Source organism: Rissa tridactyla, chromosome 6, assembly GCF_028500815.1.
Source record: "Rissa tridactyla isolate bRisTri1 chromosome 6, bRisTri1.patW.cur.20221130, whole genome shotgun sequence".
NCBI lineage: Eukaryota > Metazoa > Chordata > Aves > Charadriiformes > Laridae > Rissa > Rissa tridactyla.
In genome coordinates, this window is record NC_071471.1 from 28364560 (window position 1) to 28375185 (window position 10626).

Below are 10626 nucleotides of genomic sequence, written 5' to 3' on the forward strand. Positions count from 1 at the left end.
CTGATGTGATTCTGGCTGCTGTTGAGAGCGCTGTGTGCCTCGCTATGTGTAGCTTCACTAAAGCAAGATCTGGTACCTGATGCTCAGAGTCACAGCAGACTAGTTCCTGGGTTCAAGTTTCTACTATCCAAATTAGGTGGCTTCTTGTGGCTCCCTTAATCACGTGAATATATTTGTTCTTGCAAGGGCCACAAAGATGATCAGAGGGCGGGAGCACCTCTGCTATGAGGACAGGCTGAGAGAGTTGGGGTTGTTCAGCCTGGAGAAGAGAAGGCTCCGGGGAGACCTTAGAGCCCCTTCCAGTACCTAAAGGGGGCCTACAAGAAGGATGGGGAGGGACTCTTTATCAGGGAGTGGAGCAATAGGATGAGGGGGAATGGTTTCGAACTGAAAGAGGGGAGATTTAGATTAGATATTAGGAAGAAATTCTTTACTGTGTGGGTGGTGAGACACTGGAACAGGTTGCCCAGGGAAGCTGTGACTGCCCCATTCCTGGAAGTGTTCAAGGCCAGGCTGAATGGGGCTTTGAACAACCTGGTCTAGAGGGAAGTGTCCCTGCCCATGGCAGGGGGTTGGAACTAGATAATCTTTAAGGTCTCTTCCAACCTAAACCATTCTGTGATCTGCTGAAGCTCAGTGATAGCAGTTGGATGGTGAGCTCTGCTAGGACCTGAGAAACTTCAGGCAGACAGCGCAAGTGACATCATTTTCTTGGTGCTGGAAATGAGGGGAACATCTCTAGCTGTCAGAGCATAGAAAGGCTGGAAGAGGTTCCTGGGAGGAGTAACACGAGCAAAAACAGTGACCAGCATTTGTCAACACTGTTCCCTAAGGCAAAGTCCTACACAACAAAGTGTTTTCTTTGGATTCTTGATACTGGACTTCCCCCTCATCTTAGCTTGATTTTGAGAGATGTATTCAGATGAAATCTCTGAAATTGGAAGATGGCATTGAAGATTATAGATTTCAAAGGCAGCTAAAAAAAACACAAAAGAGACCACAGGGGGACAGAGGATGAGAGGGAAATAAACAGGATCCAGGGAACGAGTTACTGATGTAATGCTAGCACTGCAGCATCATCACATCTTATACTCCCAAAGGGATCCTCATTGTGGTGGATCTCAAGTCACCCTCCCGACTCTCACTTATGTCTAAAAGCCATGCCTTTTGCCTAGAAGCAGAATGTGTTTGTCTGTTCTGCTAGACCAACATCGGCTTTTCCTGTGAAAATTGTACAGGATCTAGCTTGACAAATGGTGTATGTTGCAGTGGGTAGGTGAATCCAAATAAAGCTGGGAATATTAACCACTTTCTTTTATTGAAGATAATGACACGGCAATCTTTTATAAAAGCAGGTACTTAATCTCACAGGAGCATCTTGTTGGAAGACAAGCCCATCTCATTTCTCTGGACAAAAGCAACTGGGAAGCTGATGCAGAATTTGAGCTGAAGTGCACAGCATGCACCTTTAACTCTTCTCTCACAGAGTAACTTCACTCAGGAGGGAATTTGCAGGGCTCTAGTCCAAGCCCGTGCTCAAATCAGGACCGGCTTCAAAAACTGATGAGGTTGCTCAGTGGCTTGCCCAGGTGAGTTTTGAAGATCTCCAAGGCTGGAGATCATACCATATCTGAGCTCCTGTTCCATTCTTGGCTCCTTGTGATTTCTCTCCTTCTATCCAGGTGGACTTGCTCTTGCTGCAAACTGTGTTGGCCCTTTGTCCTCTCACTGTGTGCCTTGTTTGGCTCTGTGCCAAGGCAGACCACGGAGTACCAGGCACACCATGATCGGGGAGGGGCGTGCTCCAACAGACAGCTGTGGTCAAAGGCTCAGAAATGGGGCTGTAGCTGGGACTGCGCCACCAGACAGGTCTTAAAGCCCATGGAGCCCCAGGACCGGGCACTTTCCCTCCATCTAATCCTGCCCCAAGACACGTCACTCCTGGGGTATACCCAGTTTGTCACCCTGGTGCACCACACACCACTTTCCCACCGCTCACAGCACTGAAAACATTCCCGAGGGGATGTGCAAAGCAAAGGCTGGAACTGTTAAAAATAGATAAAAGCAATACAATCTGGACTGGCGCTCAAAAAAAAGCCACAGAGAGCTTTTAGGACAGGAGCTGCCAGGCAGAGCACTGGGACAGGAGCTAGGAATGCCTTATGTTGCTAAGTTCTTCCTGCAGACAGGGAGAGACAATTTTGTGCTTTCTTCTTAAATGAACTGGGCACTTCTCCAAGTGTCTTGCTGTCATTTTAGGTCAACAGGGTAACAACAACTGTGAAATAAATTAGGCCTCATCAAGATGTTCACTCTCAACAGTACAATCTTTGTTAAAGTTTCCTTAATGATGGCAAGGCTAACTTCCAACTGGTGAGGCTCCTGTGGGAATAGACACAGAGGATAACGGTCCTACAGGCAGGAATGTGCACATCGGTTAATGGTCAATGCAAAGGGACAGAAAAAGTGGTTCTAGGTGTCTCATGATATCAGGTGCTTCACAAACGCATGTCCAAAACCTGTGGGTCAGTGATGACTCATGGCAGGCACTGACCTTCCTTCTCACCTGAGATGGGGACACGCACATGCTTTTGTTTTTCTCCTCTTTGACTCAGTTCAGTCATTCACCCCCCTGCATTTCTAAGCTAAGTTGCACTTTAAGAGAGGTTTGAAGTCCTGTGCCAAAAGGGGCCGATGAGAGGAAGCAAACATTACAGCATTGGCAAGGAGCACCAAGAAGCAGGTGTGCAATTTCCGTAGGTAGCTGAATGGTGCCTGTGGGAATTCAGGCTCCCTGAAGGAGAAGGAGAGCGGGAGCCTGCAAGGATTAAGGTATTTTAAAGCACACAGGAGTAATGAATGGGGTGATTGCAAAGAATGAACAAAGAGGAAACTAAACTTGTGCTTACATGTAACATAACGAGAGGCACTAGGAAAATCACGAGCTGTGCATTTACGGAACAAGGGCTTTTGTTGACTTTCAAGTTGGAGGAGGAACCCATGCAATTTGAAGTCAGGTATGATGCTGCTCGCAGCTCGGTTACATGCACAGAACAGATGTTTGTAAGGGCTACCCTGTAAACTGCAAGGTGCAAGTTAGCTCTGCATCTCTACCCCCAGTTTTACATACACATTTGCAAAGATTGTAGTTTTGGTGGTTTTTTACCCCCAAGTGAGAGAGTGTTAAGTTTCACATCAGCAAAAGAGAGCAAAGGCCTTCCAAATATCTCCTTTACCACGAAAAGTGAGAAGTAACACTATAAATTTGCCACTTTCCTCTTCCCTCATCTGCTGTGCATCTCTTCTTTACTCTTACAGGTCAGAAGAACAGAAACCCCCAAAACAGATATTTGTTATTCACTTAGTGCTCCACAGGGCTGCCTGCAAGCCTGCACAATGGAGGCATAAGCAGCCTAATAAAAGTGGCAGATAGTGGTGAATTGTCTTGGTTGGTTCTCACAGTCACTATTGCCTGGGTGAAATTTCAACATATTGATGTTGTTAGAGGCGGTTGGGTGGGGGCTGAAGTCAGTTCAATTCTCACCTAGCAGCGAGTTTGCCACATTCCACTCTGAAAAAATTCTCAATCTACCTAAACCCACATCTTTTGATTTCTACCTGCCCATCCTTTTCTGGTTAAAAAAAAAATAAAAAAATAATCCGTGTTATCACTTCTGCCAGCCTTGTTTATCAAGCTTCAGGGTGGCAAGCAGACCAAAAGCTGAAGGATGGATATGTCCTACAGTCTCCCGTTGGATGCCTCATTTCTAGTCATGATTTTGTATATGCAAGTTTACATCCACAAAGCATTGGTGTTCACTCAACAAAACACTATTTTTCACAAGCTATCAGAGTCTCAGCAGCCCTGGGTGCAAATGAAAAGCTAGGTAAGACAACAGGCTCTCCAGAAATGCAAGGATTATGCTCATCTGTGCAAGTTTCCTCAAAACAAAACAGATCTGTGTACCCTCTAAGTCCTCTTTTGGGGGACCAGTAGTGAGAGTTTTCAGTAAAATTGATAACATTTTGCAGTAAACCCAGAGGCCAGATGATGAGAACTGAGAGGAGGAAGAAGGAAAAAGGGGAACAACAGGATGAAAGCGGGCAGGGTTGACCTACACAGCCTTAAAAGTGCCCCAACCAGCATTTTTAACAGGAAATCACCCAGCCCTGTCTATACGGCCACGTTACCAAAAGTAGTATGTGTACAAGCTACATTCTTACTGAGAGTGGCTAACTGAAGTAGAAGGTGTGCAAAATTCAGGGGAAACATTCAGAGACAGATGAGTGCTCAAACTCATTCCCATACAATGGCTGCTGACCATGCCAAAGGATCCTTGCAGAGGTCCTTGATGCAGGTAGCATTGAGCATCTTCAGCCCAACACCTGCAACAAGAAAAATCAAGAGGCAGCTAATTCCTCTGTGGTCACACTGGGAGGGGCCAAGTCCACATCAGCCTGTACAGCACCCAGCAAATGGTGGCTGCAGCATGGCCTAGAGGACACAGTGCTTCACTGAGTGGCCTTGGAAGTGCTGAGGAACTCAGGCTTTCTGAAGACACAACTCCATGCAGGCAGGCAGTGCCCTGTGGAGATGTGCTAGTTCTACAGAAGCTACCGAGAACCAGCACAGCTACCTTGGCAATTTCACCCAGAAGCCAGGCTAATTAACACATCCAAGTGCCACACTAACATGGTTTTTCGGTAGCCAGGCTTGGGTCTCCACCCTGCTGTGAAGATGCATCAGCTCACTGAGGACAAGACCAGGTAGCCTAGCACAGCCTGCTGCTACTCAGTAGAGATAACACATCTCATGCTTGGTTTTCCTCACCTTTTCTCTCCATCTAGATAGCGGCAAGCTCCATCAAAAGCCACATGCCAGACCACCACTTTGGGTCCTCCTGGCTTTTTGTGCTCACAGGATAAGTGTTGATGACCACTGATATCCACTCTCCAGAAAGAATGAGCTAAAATCTGAAACTATTGATGGGGTTATCGGCTTGTAACCACATTTAGGGAAGAGAAGTCCCAGCTCCAGAATTCACCTCTTGTTGGCCATGTACTGTTTTGTTACCTCAGTTACCATTTCCAGAAGCGGCTGTTCTCTAATGTCCTGTAAATGATGGAGAGGGCAAAGGACCTCCAGAAAACCAGACAGACTGCTGCTTCAAAGGACGCTCAGCTTTCATACTTTCACTGCCTTTACTCGGGGACTAGCTTCTGTATGAGTGACATTACTCTTGCAAAGACACCTCACAGCATCACTTACTCAGCACTCGGTGTCCCTGCCAAGTGCACAGGCTCAGGGCTTGCAGAAGGTGAGTCAGAACAGAGGGGGATCAAGCTCAGGGTGAATCCAATGGTATAAACAGGTCATTCCAGATCATGCCTCTTCAGGACACTGTCCTTGCACAGGGGTCAGATTAGTCCCTACACCAATGTTTACCATTCAGGAGCATCACTGGAAGTTACTTTGAGTCCAGCAGGTCACAGCATGTGTCAACGCAGAAAAGGTTTCTATAGTGCCTTCATGTCCTCACCAGGAACCTCAGCCAAGTAACCCCAGTCAGCAGGAATGGGAGACCGAGTCCAGAGCAGGTGCTCCAGCTCAAGATTAAAAGGCAGAGGTGAGAATGGTACAATAATTGCCTCTGGTCCCTCCTTTCTCTCCATGGACTGCCTCCTCCCACATCGCATGTTTTCACATTCCTGAATTACTCTTTCAGCCCCTCACTCCAGGATACTTTGGAGCTGGCTTGTTCTCCAAGAAGTTGAGTGGTTTCCCGACAGCTGCCAGAGCAGATGTGAAAGCCAGGCAGGCAGCCCAGCTGCACCTCTTTCTTACCCTTCGCTGCCTTAACCACGAGTAACTGCTTCTCTTTAGCACAATGCCCATCTGATGGGAACTGGTGATGCTTCTGTGTGCTCCCTTGATTGCTTGCAGTGAGGTGGCAACTTAAGCTGCTTTACACGCTTGGACTTTTCCCTTTTCTTTCACTAAGCAAGGATACAGTTAAACCATAGCATCCAATTTTATGGCAGTAACAGACCAAGCAACAGCTGAGTCCAAAAGACAAGCACATAGAAGGGGGAACAAATTGCATGAGTCAGACTAAAAGCTTAATAAATATTGACTGGTTTTAACAGTCCCCTAAGGAACAGAGAATCTCATTTTATAACTACATCTCCCTCCCCATTATGCACTCCCTCCTTTCAGGGAGCTGTGAGGGGGGCTGCTCTCCTGGCTTATGTGCACATTATTTTAATTCCTTTCTGCAGCCAAGCTGCTCTGTCAGGGAGTTTGCACCACACATCAGAGTATCTGAGTGCCTTCCAGAGGTACTTTAAGTAACAGGACCAGTGGGTTTTGTTTTCAAGTTCACCCCAGGGTATGAGTGACACCGGCAGAGGAGAAATCAGATATTAAATGTGTAAGGGATGAAGGCTGAAGACAACAGGGTGGTTTTCAGTATCTGCTACTTTGATCACTAACAGAAAAGCACAGTTGGAGAGACAGAAGAGCAGATAGATGCAAAAGGAATGCAGACAGAAGAGACAAATGGCATCAGGTCTACAATGGTGATACAGACAAGAAAGACAAGTACTGTGGAAGAGAGAAGCGACTTGGCTGCCAAAGGGGGAAACAGTTTGTTGGACACATGATTGACAGAGGGGATAGAGACACATAGTGGGATGGGGGAGTGCACTGCAAGTCACTGCCCAGGATGGGGGAGCAGGATAAGTGCCTTTCTGACACCATATATATCCCCTTTCTTGCATGCTAAAAGCTCAACAACTCCCCACTTTGTTAGGGCTATTAGGCCCCTACTCTGCCTTTCCTCCTTCTACAAAGCATGTCCCCTCCTCACTGCCAAATTTGTTATCATGTCCCATCCTTATCTTATTTGTACAAATACTCTAGGCAAGAAAACAGTGAGACACAAGTCTCCCCCTATGTTCCACACAATATAAAATCCTGTATCTGCCCTCTTAGACTACCTGGTCACAGCCAAGTCCCATCCTTGGTGCAGAGGTTGCAGCTCAGTTCATATGCCTCTTCTCCCACCCTTAAGCAAAGGCTCTCCCCTGACAGGTCCTCTCACAGCAGGTTGTTTGCTTTGGGACCAAGCAGCTCTGGTTAAATGGAGACCATAAGACCACAGCAAAGCCTGTGGATACTGTTGAGGCTCACCTGAAATACATGATGCATGTGATGTTTTCGTGTGTTCTCAGGAAGCTCTGGAAAAGAAAAAATATCCTCCCTCTCTCCAAACCCCAAATGTACAGCATACAAAGTGGTCTGGAAACCTGCCACTCCAAACTGGCTCTGGAAAGTAGCCCTTTCATGTTCTGCTTTCAGCAGCTTAGCACTGCCTCCTGCATCTTACAAGTCACTCAAAAGCCACACTGAATGCCCCTTGTCTGAGGCTTACTCTGAAACAGTAATGGTTACTGCTTTGGGCTTAAACTAAGGTTATGTTATTTGGGGACTACATCTCTTCTAAAGGCAGTCCTAGCTTCATTAGAGCTAACAACAAAGCCCAAAGTGACTTCAGAGAAATCAGGATTTTATATAACATACCCAAAAGCCGTTTCTGCTCCAAGATTTAGTAGTCTGCTTGGCAGAGGGAGTCAACGCACAGAAAGCTGAATATTTTGAGGAAGATGATGTCCAAGAGCAGCAAGGGCCAGCAGCTCCCTAGGGAACAAGGAACCAAATGCAGTGAAGCTGCCAGCAGGACAGGGACCCATCCCAAGAGGTGCAAGCAGGGCAGACCCAGCAACAGCAGCCAGGTTTAGTGTCCCAGTGTCCAAGAGTCCCAACGATTAAGGAAGCCCACGACGATGAAGTCAATCCAGGGTCAAGCTGGAAATCAATCCACTAGTCAGCATTAGGCCTGATAATAGCAACCAGGGTCAAACATAGTCCAGTGAACACCAGACAGGTCTACACTGATGGGACATGTCTGAGGTCAAGCCAGGAAGTCAACTTGTAGGTCTGGGTCCAGATCAGTGGGGGCCATGGCCAGGCAAAAACAGAGCTGAGCTGTACACCAGCATCCCTCCAACCTACCTCAGGCAGAAACAGAGGTGGCCCAGGGCTGAGCTTAAATGGGACTCCTTGGCCTATGGGCAGAGAGGGTGGGTGGAGGCCCCAGCTGAGGCTGCTCTGGACTGTTAACACCCTCAGGGGCCTCACGTGTAATGTCTCTCACACTCAGAGCTGGTGCAGCTGAGATTAGCGGCATCCCAGCTGCTTGGGTCAAGTCTTTACCATTCCTGCCCTCTGGGCTGGTTGTCTTTTTCCACCCTTGTCAGATTTCCAGTTCGATTGTGTTTGATTATCTGAAGTCTGCATAGCTCTATGAAAAGAGAAACTTCTACATGAAGAGGCTTAGACAGACTAGGACCATGGGAGGTAGAGATGGAGCTCTATGTGAGGTCTACACGTTCTCACTATCTTTGAGCTCTAGACACAAGTGCTCAGTGGGTGATGTAGAAGACATTATCACTGAGTGAAGTAATATGAAGAATATGGGGACTATGTTGTTTTTCTATAGAGAATAAAGTACATAAGAATGAGAAAATGTAATAGTATTTCCAGCACTTGGACAAATGGGCTAAAAGCAAAGGAATTTTCCAGGTCGGAGCCTCACAGAAGCCTGCTACTGCAAATCAACCATCTCATAACTGCAACAAATGCAAACAGTCCACTAGCGTCTGGCAGGCATCTATCCACCCACCCGCTGAGCGCATCCACCCTCTCACAGCATCCAGTAATCTCCCTTCTAGTATGTAAATGCAGAATGGCAGTCCCTCACCTTCACCTGGGCCCTCACTAGCACAGTCTACACATGAGTTGCTTTGGGGCCTGAACAGTTGCAGTGACCCAAAACGAAAGTTTCTCTGCAGTGAAAGAGGAAATCTCAGGGAATAGCTCATCTTCCCGAAAGAGCCTGCTAATAGCCCATGATGCCTTATAGGAAAGAGTAGGAAAAACCACTCAGAGATCTGTGGATTATGCATAAACTTAGAGGAGATGGGAAAACCCAGCTTCTATACCAATGCAAAGCCAATTTCACAACAGATCTCAAGACATACTGGTAGGAACCTGGAAAGCCGTTTAATACCAAGTAAAAATGGACCTGACCTTCCCTTAAGAATATGGTTTTGAGTCAGAGCTACTATTGTCCACCCTGGACTCGGTGCAAGGTGCTGCTCACCAAGTTATGGTCTCTGCTTCATGGGGGGTGCTCACTACCAACCAGTTTGAAACAGGCAGCTTAGGGAGACAGAGGGGGCTGGAAAAGTGTTCCCAGTAGGACTGTCCTGGTTTGAGGTAAAACAGAACAAGGACACAGATGCCCTTCAGTCCAAACAGAACTTTGTGAAGAAGGAAAGGGGAGTACTTCAGATAGCTAATCACCGGTTCACAAGACTGAGGGAAAAGACAAGTTTGATTTAGTTTTACATATTATATCTGCAGGGAAAATTCTGGAATATTTCCTCAGTAGAGAAGTATTCCTTAATGGAAGAAATGCATTCATTTTCGTAGCCACTTCCTGAAAAAAATCCGAGCCTCCACCCCTCCATTTTTCAGTAAAAAGTAAATATTAAAAGGGATATTAAAAGGCTAGTCATTCTTTAGCTATCCAAGGTGCACAGCAAGTTGTAGGGAGAGCTGGGGACTGGAAGCCAAAAGCCCAAACATGGAAATTATATCGTCTTTTAGTTAAGATGAAGTGCAGGTATCATCAGATTAAGCTATGTTGGGTAATCAGGCATGATGTGGTGTCAAAAAAGCACACGAAGTGAGTCACTAGCAGTGTATGTACAAGTCAGAGCTTGGCCAAAGTGTGGTACAGATGATTCAGTTCTGCAGAAGAAGCAGAAGTGAAGAACAAAGTTTAGCGCTGTTACTGTTACAACATTTTTCTTGGTAAGGTTGTAATAGAAAACTAGCAGCAGGTCCCTGATCAATAGTGATGGACAGACAACAAATAGAAGCCAAACCAACAAGTGGTTGTGACCTGAGAAGGCATGGAATACATGCAGTGTGCCTCAATAATTTGCTCTAAACTAATAAAATATGTCTGTGCAGCCAGAGCCAGCATCTGACCTTCCACTTCTTTTTTTTCCCCCAGAAAAAATGAAGACTGTTGCCCATCCTTGATGTATTCCATATCTGCTGCCAAATGTTCACTCCCCCTCTCAGACACAATCCCAAAATAGGGTGTGATGCCTTTTCCGTTGACAAAGCCATAAGTCACGGTGAGCGAGACCCACTCAACATCCTCCAATCAGTTCAATGAAAAGAGCTCTCCCCCTCTGTTTCCCACCACTTCAGCACTCATTATGTCTCACATTAATTAATATAGGCACTAGGAAGTGAGATGATATATTACAAAAACCCATTAACCTGATTCTGTCCAAACTGGTGACATACAGCAACTGGTACGTTAGACAAATCTTCCTCGCTAATGTGGGAGTCCTCATGTCTGAACTCTGTTAAAGCAGTAGCCCCAAAAAAAATATTTTTAATGTATGTAGGTATGGAATGTATATCCGTGTGCATGGATCGTGCATGCCTGTGGGAACATCAGAATTCATTAAATCAGTCTGATA